Below are 18,150 nucleotides of genomic sequence, written 5' to 3' on the forward strand. Positions count from 1 at the left end.
GAAGGAGACCGCCTACAAGCCAAGGAGAGAGACCTCAGAAGAAACCAGGCCTGCTGACGCCTTCACATTGGGCTTCCAGGCTCCAAAACAGTGCGAAAATAACATTTCCGTGGAAGCCACGTGCCCGAGCGCACGAATGCAACATTGTGCACCTGTTCAAAGTATGCTGCACTTCAGCTCGGCCTGTTTCTTTAAATTTTTCTAATGTTTATTCATTTTTAAGACAGAGACAGAGTGCGAGCAGGGGAGGGGCAGAGAGAGAGGGAGACGCAGAATCTGAAACGGGCTCCAGGCTCCGAGCTGTCAGCACAGAGCCGCACGCAGGGCTTGAACCCACAAACCGAGATCATGACCTGAGCCAAAGTTGGACAATTAACCCACTGAGCCAGGCACCCCCCCCCCCCCAGACAACTCGGCCTTCTTAAACACAGGGCTGCCCAATCATCAAATCAAGGCTTTTAACCCTGGGAAAGGAGAATAAAAGGCAGGGGTTCGGGGCGCCTGGGTGGCTCCGTCGGTTAAGCGTCCGACTTCAGCTCAGGTCATGATCTCACAGTCACGTGAGATTCGATTCCTTGCCTCTGGGTCCTCTTCTGGGGGAGTCCAACCCAAGACACCTCCCCACCTAGGGACCTGAGTCTTTGATCTGTCCTGAGCTGGAGCTGAGGTCGTTTTCATGTGTGTGAGGTGCTTGGCTGGGCCTGCCTCGGCCACGGCTAATATTAGGAGAGGACGCTTGCCCAGGTTGCATACTCAGCTGCCCGGTACCCGGTGTGGCAACTTTCCTCTTCAGCAGAAAGCAGCCAGCCTTGCTCTTGTCCCCCTGCAAACCGACAACACGCCTGTAGTCCTTGACATCGCGGGATTCGCGCCTGGAAAAGAGGTCAGCGGAGGCTCGTGGCCTTAACACCCTTTCTCAACATGCTACATATTGTGTGAGAGATTCCTGTTCAAATTCCATTCCAAAGAGAGTGATCATTAGCCCGTAGAGTCTTGACAGAGTCTTATGTAAACCGGGATATCGCCAATATCTCGACACCTGGAGACGACTCAGGTGACACGTTTGGAAAAAAAAAAATCCTCCCTAGAAGTTGAGAACAGAAAACCACGCTGCCATCGACTTTTCTCAAAGCATTAGGCAGAAGGGGGGAAAAGAAAAATCTCTCTTCGTCGGCTTGCCCGTGCATGGGCGGCCCCCAACCAAGATACGTTTCCTTTGGCCGTATGGGCTGTTTTCGGAAAAGAAGTAAAAGAAGGTTTTTGAAAATCGTCATCAGATGCTTCCAAGAAAACTCAGGCCCCTGACCAGAGTGGGAGGCGGTGTGGCCTTGCCTGGGCCTGAGCTGCCGGGGACCTGGGTTGGGGGGGTTGGGGGGGGAGAGTCTGGCCAGCTCTGGCTGGGGCCGGTGGAGCCCAGGGCAGAGGAGGTCATGCTCACGGAGATGCCAGTGGACCACCCCGCGCAGGACTGCCCTGCAGGGCTCACAAGGGGCTCATTCTCTCCCAGACAGCTGGGCACCGGGCTTGGGTGGAAAGGTGGAGACTGTGTATCTTGGCAAAGCAGGGGAAGGGTCTGGGAGATAGTCATTACAGAAGAAGGTCGTCTGCACGTCCCGTCCCAGGAGAAGGGGCTGATTCAGGGCAAACTTCGAGAAGGAGCAAAAACTTGAAACACCTTCGGGATCGAAGATAGTCTGTGTCACTTTTTGGACAGGGAAAGGTTATGGGGTAAAAAGATGGCCGACGCGGCTCAGCTGGGTGCCAGGGTCTCTCTGCCTTCCAGACAGCACTTAGAAAGCAGATCTGGGACGAGGGGGCCTTCCCCACGTGGCCTATGTGGCCTGGGCACAGGAGAGCTAAGCACTAGGTAAGCGTTGCCCCGTCCTCAAAGCTGGGGCTTGGATCAGCCCCCACCAAACTCCCATCTTCTGATATATTAGGAGAGGGATGAGGTTTAGGTAATGTCTGGAAAACGCTTCCTGCTGGTCAGTTTATCACCACATAAATAGTAGAAAAGGACCCTGGGAAGGCACGTCACCTGCAGTCTGTACCGAAAGCTTCTTTTATTAGGATCCTTGCGCATTAGGTGGCTTGAACTACCTTCCACTCACAGGGTGACCGACAGCCCCAGGCAGGTTAGGACTGTCCTGGTTTTAGCACTGAACGTCACACGTCCTGGGAAATCCCTCAGTCCTGCGAAAAGCGCCTGGGTGGCTAGTGATCCCAACCACACGTGCGCGCACGCGCGCACACACACACACACACACACACACACACACTTGCCCATCGCTGACCTCTTCAAGGATATTGGTGATGCAGTTGCAAAAATTCGTCCCACGCTCCTTTTGACCAGCTTGGCACTAGGCTGAGCCCTCCGTGGCATAAATGTGCCAGGCGCGTCGACGTGGCTGATGCCCCGCCCACACCGCCTTTAGGCCTGATTCGTTCACAGGTGCAACCGTCCTGGAGAATTGACCTTGACCGAGTAGTGCCACTTCACCCAGACGTGGAGACAACTGACCAAAAAGGGGGAGGAGGGGCACCTCTATGGTGCAGATTGTGCTCCAGATGCCCCTGAGGGTCAGGCCGAGGCGGCCAGGCTTCACCTGAGACCGCACCCTGGCTCGGCCCCCCCTGCGGCCCAATCCTGCTTCCTCGCCCCGCCCCCCTCTGCCTACCTCCCACCCCCCAACCCTAGGGCCTCCCGCAGTAAATCAAGCGCCCCGGGGTCTCCCTGCCTCCACCCCGCCCCCTGCAGGCCACTCTCTGAACTGCAGAGCCAGCTTCGCAACGTAGGAAAAGTCTGCTCAAGGTACTTACTCCTCCGCCAGTGCTTCTGGGAACTGAACACCCTTTCATGAAACAAGAACACTCCAGAACTCGGGGACAGAAGAGCACTTCTTCGACCTGGTAAGAAGAAACCCACAGCAAGCGTCAGACTTGATGACGAAACACCCAAAGCGTTCCCCTGGAGATCAGGACCGGGACCCCGATGGCCATTCCCGCCACGTCTGTTCTCACTGCACCGGAGGCTGCAGCCGGGGAGTTAGGAGGAAGAAGGGGAAGGGGAAGAGGAAGGAAGAGAAGGAAGGAGGGAGGGAGGGAAGGAAGGGAAAGGCGGGCAACCAGATGAGAAAGGCAGAAGCCCAAATTGCCTCTGCTGGGGGATAACATCTCCTGGGCCACACGGAGGGAGACGTCCTGATCTGTAGTGCTTACTGATTTCCGTAGCCCGCTCAAAGCATCAGTATGACGTCCCTGAATGTGGAGCTGGAAAGCAAGGCACAGAAGCGGCCCTAGGAATTAGGAGCGCGTACACAGAAGAGATTCACCACTGATTAAGATTCTTCCTCTGAAGGCCCTTCTCTGATCTTCATTCACGCCATGTCTGGTACAGAGTAGACATTTACTAGGTATTGAAAGTGGGGGAGTGGGGGGGGGGGAGCCAACGCGCTTCTGCGACTCTCCATTCGTGTTAAGTTAAAATTTGAAAATCTCTGCGGTGGCCCACGAGGCCCTGCGTGATCTGGCTTCTCCCCATCTTCCCAGCTTCATCTGGTACCATCTCCCGTCTTGCTTACTGTACTCGGCCACGTCATCCTTCCTTCTCTTCCTCCAGAGACCCACGTTCTTCCTACCTCAGGGCCTTTGCACATGCTCTTTCCTCTCTCAGCATGCTGCCTTCCGCTTGGCTCTTACTCACTGCTCGGGCCTCGTTTTAATGCAATGGTTCTCAACTGGGGGGCATTTGCCAGTGTCTGGACACCTGTTGAGTGGTCAAGGATTCTACCCAGTGTCCTCCAATGCCCAGGACAGCCCCCACAACAGAGAATTGTCCAGCCCCAAATGTGAATAATGGCAAGATGGAGGAGCGCCTGGGTGGCTCAGTCAGTTAAGCATCCGACTTCGGCTCAGGTCATGATCTCGTGGTTTGTGAGTTCGAGCCCCGCGTCAGGCTCTGTGCTGACACCTCGGAGCCTGGGGCCTGCTTCAGATTCTGTGTCTACCCCTCTCTCTGCCCCTCCCCCACTCATGCTCTGTCCCTCTCTCGCTCAAAAATAAATAAATTTATTGATCACCTTATTAACTGACGCCTTTCCTTTTTTTCTCTCTCATGCTACCCCCGGGCTCATCTCTTTTCTTGGACGACTTGACAACATTTGGACCAGACCCACAGCAGACATCCCAGGATATTTCTGGAGATATCCGGGATGCTTCAGAACAGACTGAACAGCCCCGCTTATGTCAGATTCGCAGAAGCAGGAACTGACACAAGAGTCTTACGCGTGATTTATTCAGGAAGCGCTCGGGAGAAATCAAGAGGCCGTGCGGGGGAAGCCAAAGGGGGACGGAGAAGCAGCCAAGCCACGGCGAGGTTTCAGCAAAGGCTCGGCTTAGCCTGATCCTGTGGGGAGCTCAGGAGTGTAAATTATGTCTCCGAGCTTGTCCTGACGCCCTCGAGACCCAGAAGGTGAGCTTTCACACCCCTGTAGCAGCCGGTAGTCGGCTGAGGGTCACTCCTGAGTGGTGCCCGGGCTGCGGCCCGTCTCCTGGCACCTCAGCCCTGCTTGCAGGCTGAGCGGCGGTCACTGGAGACAGGTGCAGCCACCGGAAGCAAAAGCCCACAGAAGCCAGAGGATGTTCGCAGATCCCCAGGAGAGGGAATCTGGAGGGAGCGCCGATGGTCCAAACCTGCTGGAAGTCTGGACGCCTGGGTTCGGAGGAGTAGCCCCGTGGAACTGTTTCTGGTCTGCAAGCCCCAGATCCTGTTTCTAGGCCCCCTTTTCCCAGGGACAAGCGTTGGTGAGCGCCCCCCTGCGAGCCGGAAGCTGTGACGTTGGCTCAGCGGGTGGGTTTCTGCTACTTGTACCTTTGCATCGTGAACGGTGACAGGCGTCTCTCCCTTCTTGTGATTTACGTTTCCACAAAGGTTGCTCATGAAAAAGACCATCAGTTTATCCTCATGGTTCTGGAGGCTGGAAGTCTGAGGTCAAGGTGTTGGTAGGGATGCTCCCTTCGGGGGCCGATGCTGGCTTCTGGTGGTTTACTGGCAATCTCTGGTGTTCCTTGGCGTATAGATGTTTCCTCCCCCTCCCCGATCTCCGCCATCGTCTTCCTGTGGTGTTTGCCCTGCGTGCATGTCTGTGCCCAAATCTGTCCCTTCTCTAAGGACACCAGTCATACTGGATTGGGGGCCCACCCTACTCCAGGATGACCTCATCTTAGCTGACTGTATGCTAGGACTTGAACATAAGAATAGGTGAGAAACACAATTTCAGGATGGCTTCCAGTAAGGCGGGCACCATCTGGTGTTGTCGGGGATGGTGTCAGAGCAAAAGGTAGAAGGACAGTGGTCACCTGAGTAGGGGGCGGGAGGGGGAAGGACCGATGAGGGGGGAGGGTGACCAGTTAGCTGTGGAGAGAAGGAGCCAGCCCCAGCCCACGGAGCACCCGGTGTCTCAGACTCTTCCACGAACCTCGTCTATCTACTCAAGCCCACCTGTTACCCCTGCCACTGATGTGGAGACCAGGTCACCAACCCACAGCCTAGAAGTGAGTGGGAGTTGACAGTCACAGGGTCACCTTGAGCCAAGGAGGGTGGGTGCCAGTAAAGGATGCTTCCCTCCTTAATGCCCTGAGCAGACGCTTCCGAGATGTATCTTGCGAGGCTTTCTAGGTCCTGCAGGATATACACTGGCCGCCCGCAGCCACGGCCAAGTCATTAACACACCCCCACGTTGGCTCTTCCTCCTTCCCTGTCCCTCATTCCCACCCTCTGGGATCACCTCCCGGGTCAACTGCCTGCACATGAACCCTCGCCTCAAGCTCTGCTTTCAGATGCAGGCTAAGATATTCTAAGGCTAAGACTGTAGGGAAAGGGGGGTGGCCTTCCCCCTGGCGCCATCAGCACCTCCCCTGTAGGGCCTGATGGAGCTCTTGGGATAGAGAATTGGGAGGTAAGAGGAGAGAGGTGTGGGGGCTGTGCTACCCAGTTCCCGAGGGCAAGCCCCAGGCTGCTGCTTATGAAGAGTTCACGGGCATCAGTAGAAGCCCCCCTGGGCCACTGAACGGCTCTGTTTTCCTAAAAGCCCTGCAGTGTTACCGTCTCCCCTCCAAAAACTAAAACTGCTCTCCGCACCGATCCACTCCCAAGAGCATCATCCCTCTCACGGCAAGAGCACACAGTCCTGTGGCCAGGCCTTCGAGGCCTCGAAGCCTTGCCTACCAGTGTGTGGCCCTGGGCAAGTGACTGGGATTCTTCCGTGCCTCGGTTTTCTCATCTGTAAAATGGGGATCACGACAGCGCTGGCCTCGTAGGGTTGCTGCAACGTGTATGTGAGGCCACACCCGCAGGGTAGTTTCCTGCCTTGCCTGGCTCCTAGCGGGCGTGCACTAAATAAAAGCAAAGCTAAGCAGTCTTGGGGGAGGGGCTAGTGACTGGAAGGGAGCAAGAGGGACTCTCCCAGGGGCTGGGAAGGTGCGTTTCTCCCCCTGGCGGACGGTTCTATGGGTGCGTTCGGTTTGTGACAACTCTGCGTGCTGACACCTTCACTCTCCTATGTGCACGTGCCACCTCGATGAGGAGCGGGAAGCCAAGAAAGGTTAAGTCACCTGCTGCCGGTGGTGTTTTGGAACCCCACCTGCAGGAGAAGGCGGGAGAAGTCTTGGCTTGAGTGAAAAACCCAGTGATTTTGCATTGGGCCCGCTGAGCCGGGAGCTGCTAGGTGGGCAAAAGCAGGTTCCCGGCTACATGACTTCCCACCTTCAGACCTCCGTTTCTCCAAAGTTCCGGGGAAAGAATTCTTGCCTAATTTCCAAGTCTGGCTGTGGTTCTCCATTTTCCTGAGGGGGGAAACAGGCCCCATATGGTTCATTGCAAATTAGGGGAGGCTTTAGGAAAGGTGCAGAGCCTTGGGAGAGAGGCAGGTCTCCCGCAGACCAGCCTCAGAACAGCTGGCTCTGGCCGGGACCCAAGGCAGTGTTCTAAGCGCTTTTTGTTCCGTATCGCATAACCCCATTTTGCAGAGGAGGAAACTGAGGCGCCGAGAGTGAAAGTCACAGAAGCTCAGTCGCAGAGCTCCGTGCGCCTCTGCGCCAGGCCCCCGCGGTTGGGTGCGTGGCTCCCCGCTCCCCACCCACCCCACCCCAGCCCTTCCCCTCCCCCACCCGTGCATTTAGTCGGGCTGGGTCCTCGCCAAGTCTGGGCTGTCACAGCGTTCCCACCTTTGATCACCAGGCAGCGTTCTTGAAGTGCCGAGTCTCCCAGATGTTGGCCTGATCAAAGGCAGCTGTTGCCCGGACCCTCCCCGGAGCACACGATTGTAGACGCACGTAGGAGCAGCGGCGAGAGGGTGGGAGGGACAGACACGTGACAGATGGAGCCGCTCCGCCGGGGCGGGGGCGGGGCCGGGCGCCGGGGACCCCCCCGGGCTGGGCCCTCGCCCTGTGGCTGTGGGTCTGCAGCCGACGCCCGGACCCAGAGGCAACGGCTTACTTTTGAAAACGCCGGGCGCTAGCTTGCGGGGGCCTCAGCCTCAAAAGGAGATCACAGAAGCGGGGTCTCGGAGACTCGCGCAGCGCCTGCCTATAGCTTTGATAATGACAGTAATTCCTTCTGTTACATGACGCGCCCCATTGACTCCGCGTTTGCTTGCAAGTCGTCAAGAGCTGGGTGTGATGTTTACAATTCGTTAAATAAAGGAGCAGCCTGCGTAGGAGACTCCTATGGTTTGGGGGCTTTAAAAAAAAAAAGAAAAAAAGAAAAACCCGTTGTAGGAACGGAGGGAAAAATCTGGAAGAGCATATTGCAGAAAATCGACAGTGGCCAGAAGTGGGCTTGTGAGATGGCGCGTGTGTTTGGATATTAATTTTCGGCAAGGTACGATGTGCCTGTACAAACAGTAGATGAGAGAAATGGACAAGATACAAGGCTGGAAAAACAAACGAGCCTGGAATACGCAAGGGGCGCCCCCGGAACCTGCGCGTTGACCGGCAGGTGGCAGACCGCGCCTCCCTCTCTCGTCCCAGTTTCCGTTTCCGGAGGAGAAAGCGAAGTGGAGGGTGTCCCAGAAGGCCCTGTGTCCCCGGCCTCAGAAACCGCTCAGAAGTCACAGACTCTAATGGGACAGGGATAAGGCGGCTCCCTTCCTTTTGAGCGCGTGATCTGGGGGAAAGCCCTTTCTTTGCAGGCGTCCTCTCTGACTCTCAACGCTTAGAGCAAGTGGAACCCTCCCGGTTTTACCAGGACACAGGTGTGAGCGGATGATTCCATTTTCAGGAATTCTGTGAATCTGTTGATGATCATGGCCATTACTAAAAAGTAAATTATGTACACTTACAGTGAAATAAAGTATATTAAAAACAAGGGAAATGTTCGAAACGCATCCCTTCTTTTTTCAGGTTTATTTCATTTGAGAGAGAGTGAGAGCAGGGGAGGGGCAGAAAGAGAGAGAGGGAGGGAGGGAGTCCCGCGCTCTGTGTGCTCTCAGCACAGAGCCGGACGTGGGGTTTGAACCCATGAACCATGAGATCATGACCTGAGCCGAAATCGAGAGTCAGAGGCTTAACCAACTGAGCCATCCAGGTGCCCCCAAGCTCACGGCTTGCTTTCTTTTTTTTCTTTTTTTGATTTTTTTTAATGTTTATTTATTCTTGAGAGAGAGACAGAATGTGAGTGGGCCAGGGTAGAGAGAGAGGGAGACCCAGAATCGGAAGCAGGCTCCAGGCTCCGAGCTGTCCGCCCAGGGCCCGCCGCGGGGCTCGAACCCACGAACCGCGAGATCACGACCTGAGCCCAAGTCGGACGCTCAACCGACTGAGCCACCCAGGCGCGCCCCCCCCCCCCCCACTGCTTCTTAACTGTCTTACGACATTCTACTGTTGTCTGTGCTCTCGGGGTTACTTCCGGCTGCTGGAAATATTGTTAGGGATATCACGTTGACAGGAATCAGCCACGGTAGGAGCGTGCATGCCAGGGAGACTGGCCAACGTCACATCTCAGCAATGTTTTTCCCAGAGAGCACTGGTAAACATTCCCCAGCACACATCGTCCTTAGTGGTAAAGTCGGGGTTGGAAACGTACGAGACGGGCACCTGTGCTCTTACCGCCCGCACTGAGGACGCCAAGCTGTCATTGAAGCCGGGCCCCGGAGCCACCGGCTACCGTCTTCCAGCTACGTGAGGAGGTAAAGTAAAAACCCATCCACGTTCTTCTCTTTCCTGCAGTCAGGGCCCAAGCATCACGCGAGTCATTCACCTTGGGAGCAGAAGGGCCTAACTGGTCCCGCTTCACTTGATGCAGTGTCTGGCCTCCGTCCCCAAATGTGTTGCTTTTGAAGGACGTAAGAGCAGCGGCAGCAGAAAGTCGCTGGCAGGAGTTTGGAACCGCATCTTCTTCTGTGGGAGCCGCCAACTTCCCACGGTCCTGGGAACTGAGTTCGGTCGAGCGGTTTCGTTAGACCGGCCACATCACCTCCCTGCCCCACATCTTGGCGTGGCGACCCAAAGCTCTTCGGTCAATGGCCAAACTCCTTCTCAAGGTCAAGGTCTGCTGTGGCTGGAATCACGTCCGTGGCTCCGGCCGAGTCTCCCGTGGTTCCCTCCGTTGTCCCTTGTGGCCCCAGTAGACCAAGTACCTCAGGTCCTCGGGTGCCAAGCCCGCCACATCTCTGCCCTGCACACCCAGGCTGTGCTCCCTCCCTGGACTGGTCTTGTCACTCGTTCCTAGCTACCTGCTTCTCCTCCTCCCGGCCTCGGCCCCGCTGTCCCCGGTTCACTTCCCCTCGGTTTACCTCCGCTGACCACCCCTCCTGTGTGGGCTCCGGGTTCTCATAGAGCATCCTCTCTGCTCAGCCCTGCCTTGCCCCTCATCCCGCCAGACCACACGAGTTCCTTTCCCTGTCTTCCCCCTGAAAATGTGGGCAAGCACAAGGTAGGAACGGTGTTCCGCTATCTCGATCAGCCAGTATTTGCTTCGTGCCAAAGGGAATCCGGCTTCCCCGGTTACCAGCTCTGTGTGCTCTTAGCCTTGTCTGTAAAATGGGTCAAGAAAGACACACATGTTGTGGTTCGGCCTGAAAGAAGCAATGCACGGAAAGTGCTTAGCATGATGAGTGTGGTCATTCAATAAATGTAGCTGTGTGTGTGTGTGTGTGTGTGTGTGTGTGTGTGTGTGTTGATTTTACACCCTCGTCAGCTGGACGGGGCTTTCCCTCCAGGATGAAGGGGAGACAGAGGGGCAGCGTGGAGGCCCGAATAACCCACCGCGCTGCCTCAGTGTTCCCAGCGCTGCGTCTCCCCACCCCTCCGTCCTGGCCCCTGAAGAGCATGAGACCAGAGGCGCTGATCAATCACCGGGACTTTAAAGGCCGCCGGCTTCCATCCCCCCGTGTCCTCCGATGTTTCTCTTAGCTACATGCTAACACCCGTTTGTTTAGAACTCGCAGCCCATACATCTCGGAGAGGACTTTGATCCCTGGCAGCTGAGTACGTGTGAGTGAGGCAGCGTCCCAGGGGCAGAGAGAGCCGGGAAAGAGGGCAGGCTGGGCTTGCCTCTCTCATGCCCTCTGAGCTTGGCATTTCACCACCAGCCACCCCGCCCCCCGGGCCCCATCCCCGCACGCTGCCCTTAGAGCCAGAACCAGGAGCAAAAGCTGAAGCTCCAAAGTCAGAACGTCCTGGGTTCAAACCAAAGTATACACTTTCCAGCCATATGACCTTGGGCCAGTCCCTTGACCTCTCTGGGTATCACTTTGCTTATCTGTTCCATGGGCACAATAATCGCTCTTGAAGCCAGTACGTCGTGTAGGAATAAATAAATTCACGCACTGGGGCGCCTGGGTGGCTCAGTCGGTTGAGCATCTGACTTCGGCTCAAGTCATGATCTCGTGGTCCGTGAGTTCGAGCCCTGCATCGGGCTCTGTGCTGACAGCTCAGGGCCAGGAGCCAGCTTCAGATTCTGTGTCTCCTTCTCTCTCTGCCCCTTCTCCGCTCACACTCTGTCTCACTCTGTCTCTCAAAACTAAATAAATGAAAAAAAAAATTAAGATCACACACAAAAAAGCGCTTGGGATGAGACAGGAGCTTACATGTTTGAATGAGCAGGTATTTGGGCCCTGTTCGTGGAAAAGCACAACACACAACAATTAAAAGCACAGGGTGGTGGGGGGGGGGGGGCCCCGGGGGGCTCAGTGAGTTAAGCGTCTGATTCCTGATTTCGGCTCAGGTCACGATCTCAGAGTTCACGGGCTCGAGCCTCGCGTCGGGCTCTGTGCTGACAGCGCGGAGCCTGCTTGGGATTCTCTCTCTCCCTTTCCGTCTCTCCCCCCCCCCCACTTGAGCTCTCTCGCTCTCTCAAAATAAATAATCTTTAAAAAATAGTGAAAGCCCAGGGAAGTCACTTCCCCCCTTTAGAGCCTCATCTCCTCATCTATAAAATGGAAATCAAGTACTCCCGCCTTACAGGGAGTTAATGTGAGAACTAAGGCAGTAGGTCGAAGCGCTTGGCACAGTTCTCGACACATTGCGATCACTCAACAAACATCACCTCCACCGTCAAAATGATCCGTTGGCTGTCGGCACCACCGTCGTGGGATGCCGTGTATCCGCCGACACTGCCCCCAACTCTGAGCAGATTCCCGTCAGGAAAGGATAACCGTAACACTGAAGAAAAGCTCACACAGCTGGGGAGGGCGGTGAGGCGGACCGTGTGGGGAAGAGCCCCGTGCTATGGTGATCCCGTGAGCACAGATGATGAGATGGCCATGGGGTCATTTGGCTTAACTTTTACTCCGTTTCCCTGACCTGGAACCTAGGAGGCCCTCCCCCCCACAACCCCACACACCCAGGGATGCAGACATGGCTTCAGGTGTGGACTTCTACGAGGTGGGTGGAGAAAGCCACATCCTTTCCCGGCCTCACTGAGACGTCCCCATTTCATGGAGGGACCTTCGTCATGACCGTGTGAGACGGCGGGAGCAGGGAGGTTTTGATTTTATTCCTGTCCCTCTCTTTCCAGCAACCACGTTGGGGGAGGTCTTCTCAGGTGGCCGTGCCCCTCTCCATCCCCACCATATCCCAATCCGAGGTGCCATCACCTCTCATCGAACAGCTGTGGCAGCCTCGTCCGTGGGCTCCTTGTACAGAAAAGACCCCCCCCCTTCTTCTTCACTAATAGGACTCTGGGTTCACCTGAAAAGACTCTTTCCCAACATCCCTTGCAGCTGGAGAGAGCCATGTGGCTGAGTTCTGACTGATGGTTGGTGGGTGGAAGCTGTTGGCGAGGGGGACTTCTAGGAAGACTTCGGAAGGTACCCGATCCTGTTGGCAAGGATTTTTGCCTTTCCCTCTTTCCTCCTCCTTCCTGCCTGGAATGTAGACGCGTTAGCTGGAGCTGCGTGGCAACTTCTTTATCACTGCCCTTCCATTTTCAATAAACGTAGCCTCTACTCATGGTCCAAAATGGCTTCCCCGGCTCCTGCCTTCATGCCTCCATTCCAACCAGATGGAAGAGGGTTGGGGGGTGGGGAAGGGGAGTCACGGACCACAGACGGGCAGCCTACGATCCCAAACCGACCCATGGACGCGATGGATCGATTCATTGATTGATTGGGTTCACAGAATTTCTGTTTCTTACTTTATCAGCTCCAACATTCAAAGGCCAGGAGAGGTCATGTGAAAAATCTGAAATTTCTGACATTTTTTGGGGAAAATCCGAAGATCTTTCAATAGCGGGGCTGCCTGTCCACGTGCCAACACCTGCAGCAGCCGGGAAGAGCCACCCCCATTGGGTGACCCACTTAGGCCGGCGAAACTCACCACCTTCACCCTCACACAATTCAGCGTGCAAATGAGCGTGGGGGGGGGGATGAAAACGAAAACAAGGACGTCTCCCCCCACCACAGCTCCCTTCCCAGGGAGAGAATTGTGGCTTCACCTCCCAGACACAGACTCCCAAGACAAAGATTTGAATGAAAGTCTTTAATTTGGTAGTGGATGCCCAGGAGCACTGGCTGGAGAGTGGGGAAGTAAGAGAGAAGAGAGAAAGAGAACAATGCCCGGATGGAAATGAACTGATCCCTGCTGGAAAGGACTTCGCCATTTGGAATGGCGGGATCAGTGCCGGGGGCCCATGACAAGTTCAAGGGCTCACAAAAAGGTTTTAGTGTTAATTTTTTTTTTAATTGGGAGGGGAAAAAAAATGAACGTCATAATAATGAACAGAAAGGAGTGACTGCAGCCTGGATTGTATTTATCTTTATAGCAACACAGTCATAAGACAGGTGTATGATTATTATAAGAGTTACATGACTATGTATCATGTTACACATAGTATAGCATATATAACTATATGGCATATACTATGTGTGTATATATATATATGTTATATTCTCTGTTATATTATGTGTACATAAATATTGCATAAAGCCGGTGCAGTTACATTTATATATATACACGTATTATATGTGTAACATGTGGTTATACATAAAATATATGCATCCTTTACGCACAGGACATATACGTGTGTGTGCGTGCGCGCATGTGTGTTTTAATGGGGAAAGATGCCTCAAAGACAAATGTGCCCCGATCCTACAGGACTCATGAGGCCTGATGTGGCCCCGTTACTGATGCGGACAGCTGGGGTTCAGTCTAGCTGGAAGTCTGGGGAGACTGTAGAAAACACCTGAGCTGTCCTCTTTCACCGAGGGATGAGGAATGTGGGCTGCTTATCCGTTCACAACATCGTGATCCTGAGAGCCTGCCTGGTGCCAGGGTGTTGGTAGGAAGCCCTTGGGGAGGGGGGATGCCAGCTCCACAAGAAGCGGGCAGGGTGTAAGTGCCCAGAGAAGCCTCTCTTGTAGACATCATCGCTGCCAGTTTCCGGTAGTCATCTCTGCATACATTGGCACGTGTGTGTGGACACATCTTTATACAAGTGGTGGCTGAATAAATGTATACATGCATGAAGCCATCACCATGAGACTGGTTAGAGCGAAAAATAAAAGTGTGCAGAATGGGTTTTACACCAAAATAGAATCATGCTCTACATAACGTTTTGAAGACTCCAATGAGTATATATTGGACATCTTCTCATGACATCATTTTTACGAGTTCAGTGAACTCCATTGTGTAGATACACCATGGTTTAAGAAAATCTTTTTAAGGTTTGAAACAATTCTGGACTGTTGGGCATTTCTATAGCTTTGACTCTTCACTATTATAAACGATACATAATTGAAAATTTCAAATATGTGTTAAAAAGTATTTCCTTGGGGCTCCTGGGTGGCTCAGAGGGTTAAGTGTCCGACTTCGGCTCAGATCATGATCTCACTGTTCTTGAGTTCAAGCCCCCGCATCGGGCTCTGTGCTGACGGCTCAGAGCCTGGAGCCTGCCTCGGATTCTGTGTCTCCCGCTCTCTGCCCCTCCCCCACTCATGCTCCATCTCTCACTCAAAAATAAATAAACATTAAAAAAAAATTTAAGTACTTCCTTAAAATAAGCCCCAAGAAACGCAACTGCTGTGAAAAAGTCTCCTGATGTGGTTTCCAAATAACCTTTCCAGAAAATTTTGCATGACCTTTCCCAGACTCTTACAAAACTGTCCATTTCCCAACACCTTCACCAATACGGATTATTATATTCTTGTTTTTGTTTTTGTTTTTGCTGAGTCGGAAACCATAAGCTCATCAGTGAAGGTATGTTCGGGAAAGTTCCTAAAGCAACACAGTGGGGGGGCGCCTACGTTGTCTTTGTAGAAGATGGGAAAACCCACCCAAATAGGGGGCTGTCCTGGAAAAATGGGATCTCTTGGCCAGTTACAGGCCCGTGCAGGGCATCGAGAGGGGCGCTGGTTATGACCCGCTGTCCTTCAACCCCCGCCCAACTGAGGCCGACCTGCACGGACCCCATCACGCAGGCCTCCCGTCTACCCTTCACCTGACAGCCTGTTCAGCCAATGGGAGGCACCATCAAGCGCTGGGAGGCAGGCAGGGGACTGGGCACTTAGACCTCCCCCGTGCCCAGCGTGACAGTGCCACCAGACAGTGGCTGTGCCTCCCTGTGCCCTCAGCTCCCCTCTGGGCAGCCCTGGGCAGTGACCCTCCCTCCCTCCCTCCACCCCTTTGGGCCTGCAGAAGCAATGGCTCTATATTAATTTCCTGTGCCTGCTGTAACAAATTGCCACAAATGTGATGATTTATTGTCTCACGACGGTTCCGGAGGCCAGAAATCGGAAATCAGGATCGCTGGGTGGAAACTGAACGTCCATCGGGCCACCCGGCCTCCGTAGGCTCTGGGGTTGGATCCGTGCCTTCTCTCTTCCGGCTTCGCGCCTCTGGCTTCTCTCTTCTGGCTTCCGGTGGCCGCGAGCGGTCCTTGGCTCGTGGCTGCTCGGTGCGGTCTTCGCCACGGTCGCCTTGAAATCGCCCTCTGCTCCGTTTCACATTACCTTCTCCCTTCTGTAAGAGCAGGTGTGACTGCATTTCGGGTCCACCTGGAAAGTCCTGGATCATCTCCTCTTAATCTTAATCACGCCTACAAAGGATTTCTTTTTTTTTTTTTTTTTTTTTTTGGCCATGCAAGGTAACCTCAAGTTTCCGGGGTTATGGTGTGCATCTCTAATGGGGTGCCGCTTCCCAACCTGCCATGGATCCCACTGTCACGGGTCCTGGTCCAGGGTCCTGGTATCCTTGGCATCTCCTGACCCCGCCCAGGACCGTGGAGAAGGCCTCTACATCAAAGTGTCTTCAAGACCACGGTGACCTTTTTCCCTGCTTGCTAACCTGATCAGCACAGTGTCCTTGCCTTCCTTCCTAGACGGGTAACTCTCTTGTTTGTCTTCATGTAGACACTGTGGGCCTTCTTTAATTTCCCCTGGGGTCAAAGCCATTTACTTACGCAGAAATATTTCCAGACAAACCGATAGCGAGAGGCTAAGTTTAGCAGCGTTCTGGGGCAAGGAGGCAGGGTTCTGTCTTCCTAATGGAGTGAAATCAGAACTAATCTCCATCCATTGCGACCAGGCCAGATTAGACCCATATCTCTGCTGCTGTTGCAGGCCTGTGGGCAGCGTCCTATTCCTGGAAACTTCCAGCTTGAAATGTCCCCCTTTTTGTCCTGCTCTGCACGGGTTTATACGTGATCCTCTCGCGCCCCCTGCTGGTCGGTCTGTGGAATTGCAGGAAGCCCTTCTGGCTTGGCCACACAAAGACCCGCCAAGTGAGGATAGATACCTCCCCGCACGAAGGAAAAGGAAGAAAGGCCGGAAGGGTTGTGGAACACCACCGGCATTTAGCACTGAGAGACAAAAACCTAAAACCAGTAAAGAGGAGGCATCAAGCTTGACCCTGACCTGAGTTCTGGGAGCGGCTTCTACGCCGTGTGCCGCAGTGAATAGGACACAGGCTCTGATTTGTCATCTCCTACTTCCTGAGTGAGCTTGGTTGAGTCACTTCCCCTGTCTATGCCTTAGTTTCCTCATCTGTAAAATGGAGTTAATAAATGTACCCACATCACTGGGTTATTGTGAGGTTTAAATGAGCCAGTTTAGGGGCACCTGGGTGGCTCAGTCGGTCAAGCATCCGACTTCGGCTCAGGTCATGTTCCGTCGGGTTCTGTGCTGACAGCTCGGAGCCTGGAGCCTGCTTCGGATTCTGTCTCTGTATGTCTCTGCCCCTCCCCCACTGCATCTCTCCCTCAAAAATAAATAAAAACATTTAAAAAAAAAAAAAGCTTTGAAAATGTCCATACGTGCACTTGAATGAAATATTTATCTGGAGCAAGTGTTGGCAAACTGGCCCATGGGCCATGTATTGCCCATGGCATGCTTTTGTATGACCTGCAAGCTAAGTATGCTTTTTCTATTTTCGGAGGGTTGACACCTAAGCAGAGGGAACAGAGTGACGGTGCCTTAGAGCCACTAAAGTAAATCGGGGCCAGCAGTTAGCAATCTGGCCCCTTGCCCCGTCATTAACATTTTATTGGAATAAACACAGCCACACTCATTCACTTATGTATTGTCTGTGGCTGCTCACGATGGTAGAACTGAGTGGTTGTGACAGAGACTTTCATGGCTCACGAAGCCCAAATAGTTCGGCCTTTACAGAAAAAGTGTGCCACCTGTTGGCTTAGGAGATCGTTACTAGAAAAGGAAGGAAGGAAGGGAGGGAGGAAGGACGGAAGGAAGGAAAGAAAGAAAGAAAGAAAGAAAGGGAGGCAGACAAGGGTGACTGGCCTGGGATGCTAAGGGCAGGCACCTGGAGGGGGTAGGAGGACCACAGCAGTTCAAGTTCATTCATTTACCACAAACAACTGTTTTTATGCAGTTGGTACCGCTCTCCCACGTGCGCCCAGCGTCGGGACATCCTTGTGCATGGGGTTCTCAGGACACCAAGTCTGAGATGGAGCTTAGTACAAGTGGGCTCATGAGGGGGTGCTCTTGGGATCCGGGGGGAACCCGGGCAAGGACAGGGAAGGAGCAGGAAGGGCCGGAAGGATGAGCCCGGCTGGACTGCAGTGTCAGAAGAGACCTTGCAGACCTCGCAAAGAATTTTGAAGAGCGGCCAAAACTCCGGGGATGCCCCTAGTTAGGGCAAGGAGGCCGAGACTCTACAACCCCCCACACCAAGCAGTCGGTGGATCGAGGCCAAAACGGTAGGGTAGGACCTGGGGCAAGGCGGCTCTCTGCAGCCGGGGAGAGGCTCTGCAAACAGTCCTTCAGGGGAGGGGGCTGCCATCATCCACCGCGGTGAGCAAAAGCAGACACAGCCCCCGCCCGCTGAGGAGTACCTTCTAGGCGGGGCAAGTGTTAAACCTGTAGGCAAGCAAATGCCTAGGCAGTTACAAGCCGCTGGGGAAGGTGGTGGGTGCACTCAGAGTCAGTGTCAGCCGGGACCGAATGTCGATGGACGTGTCCTCTCAGGCTGAGGCTCAAGGGATGAACTGGCCTCGATCAGGTGAAGAGTTGAAAGAAGAATTCGGGGGGCACCTCAGTGGCTCTGTCGGTTAAGCCTCTGGCTCTTGGTTTGGGCTCAGGTCATGATCTCGTGTTTTCGTGAGTTTGAACCCCACATCAGGCTCTGTGCTGACAGCGTGGAGCCTGCCTGGGATTTTCTCTCTCCCTCTCTTTCTGCCCCACTCATGCTGTCTCTGTC

The 18,150-nt window shown here is 54.1% G+C and overlaps 1 long non-coding RNA gene across 1 annotated transcript; it reads right to left on the reverse strand.

Annotated features, from left to right (window-relative positions):
- Nucleotides 1-412: 412 nt before the first annotated feature.
- Nucleotides 413-7,847, reverse strand: LOC121010299 (uncharacterized). Its single transcript, XR_005781091.1, has 3 exons — nt 7,496-7,847; nt 2,821-3,032; nt 413-872 (listed from the first exon to the last, which is right to left on the reverse strand). It is a non-coding gene; the product is annotated as an uncharacterized LOC121010299 (long non-coding RNA).
- Nucleotides 7,848-18,150: the final 10,303 nt, after the last annotated feature.

Source organism: Herpailurus yagouaroundi, unplaced genomic scaffold, assembly GCF_014898765.1.
Source record: "Herpailurus yagouaroundi ecotype Mexico unplaced genomic scaffold, PumYag 191, whole genome shotgun sequence".
Taxonomy (NCBI): Eukaryota; Metazoa; Chordata; class Mammalia; order Carnivora; family Felidae; genus Herpailurus; species Herpailurus yagouaroundi.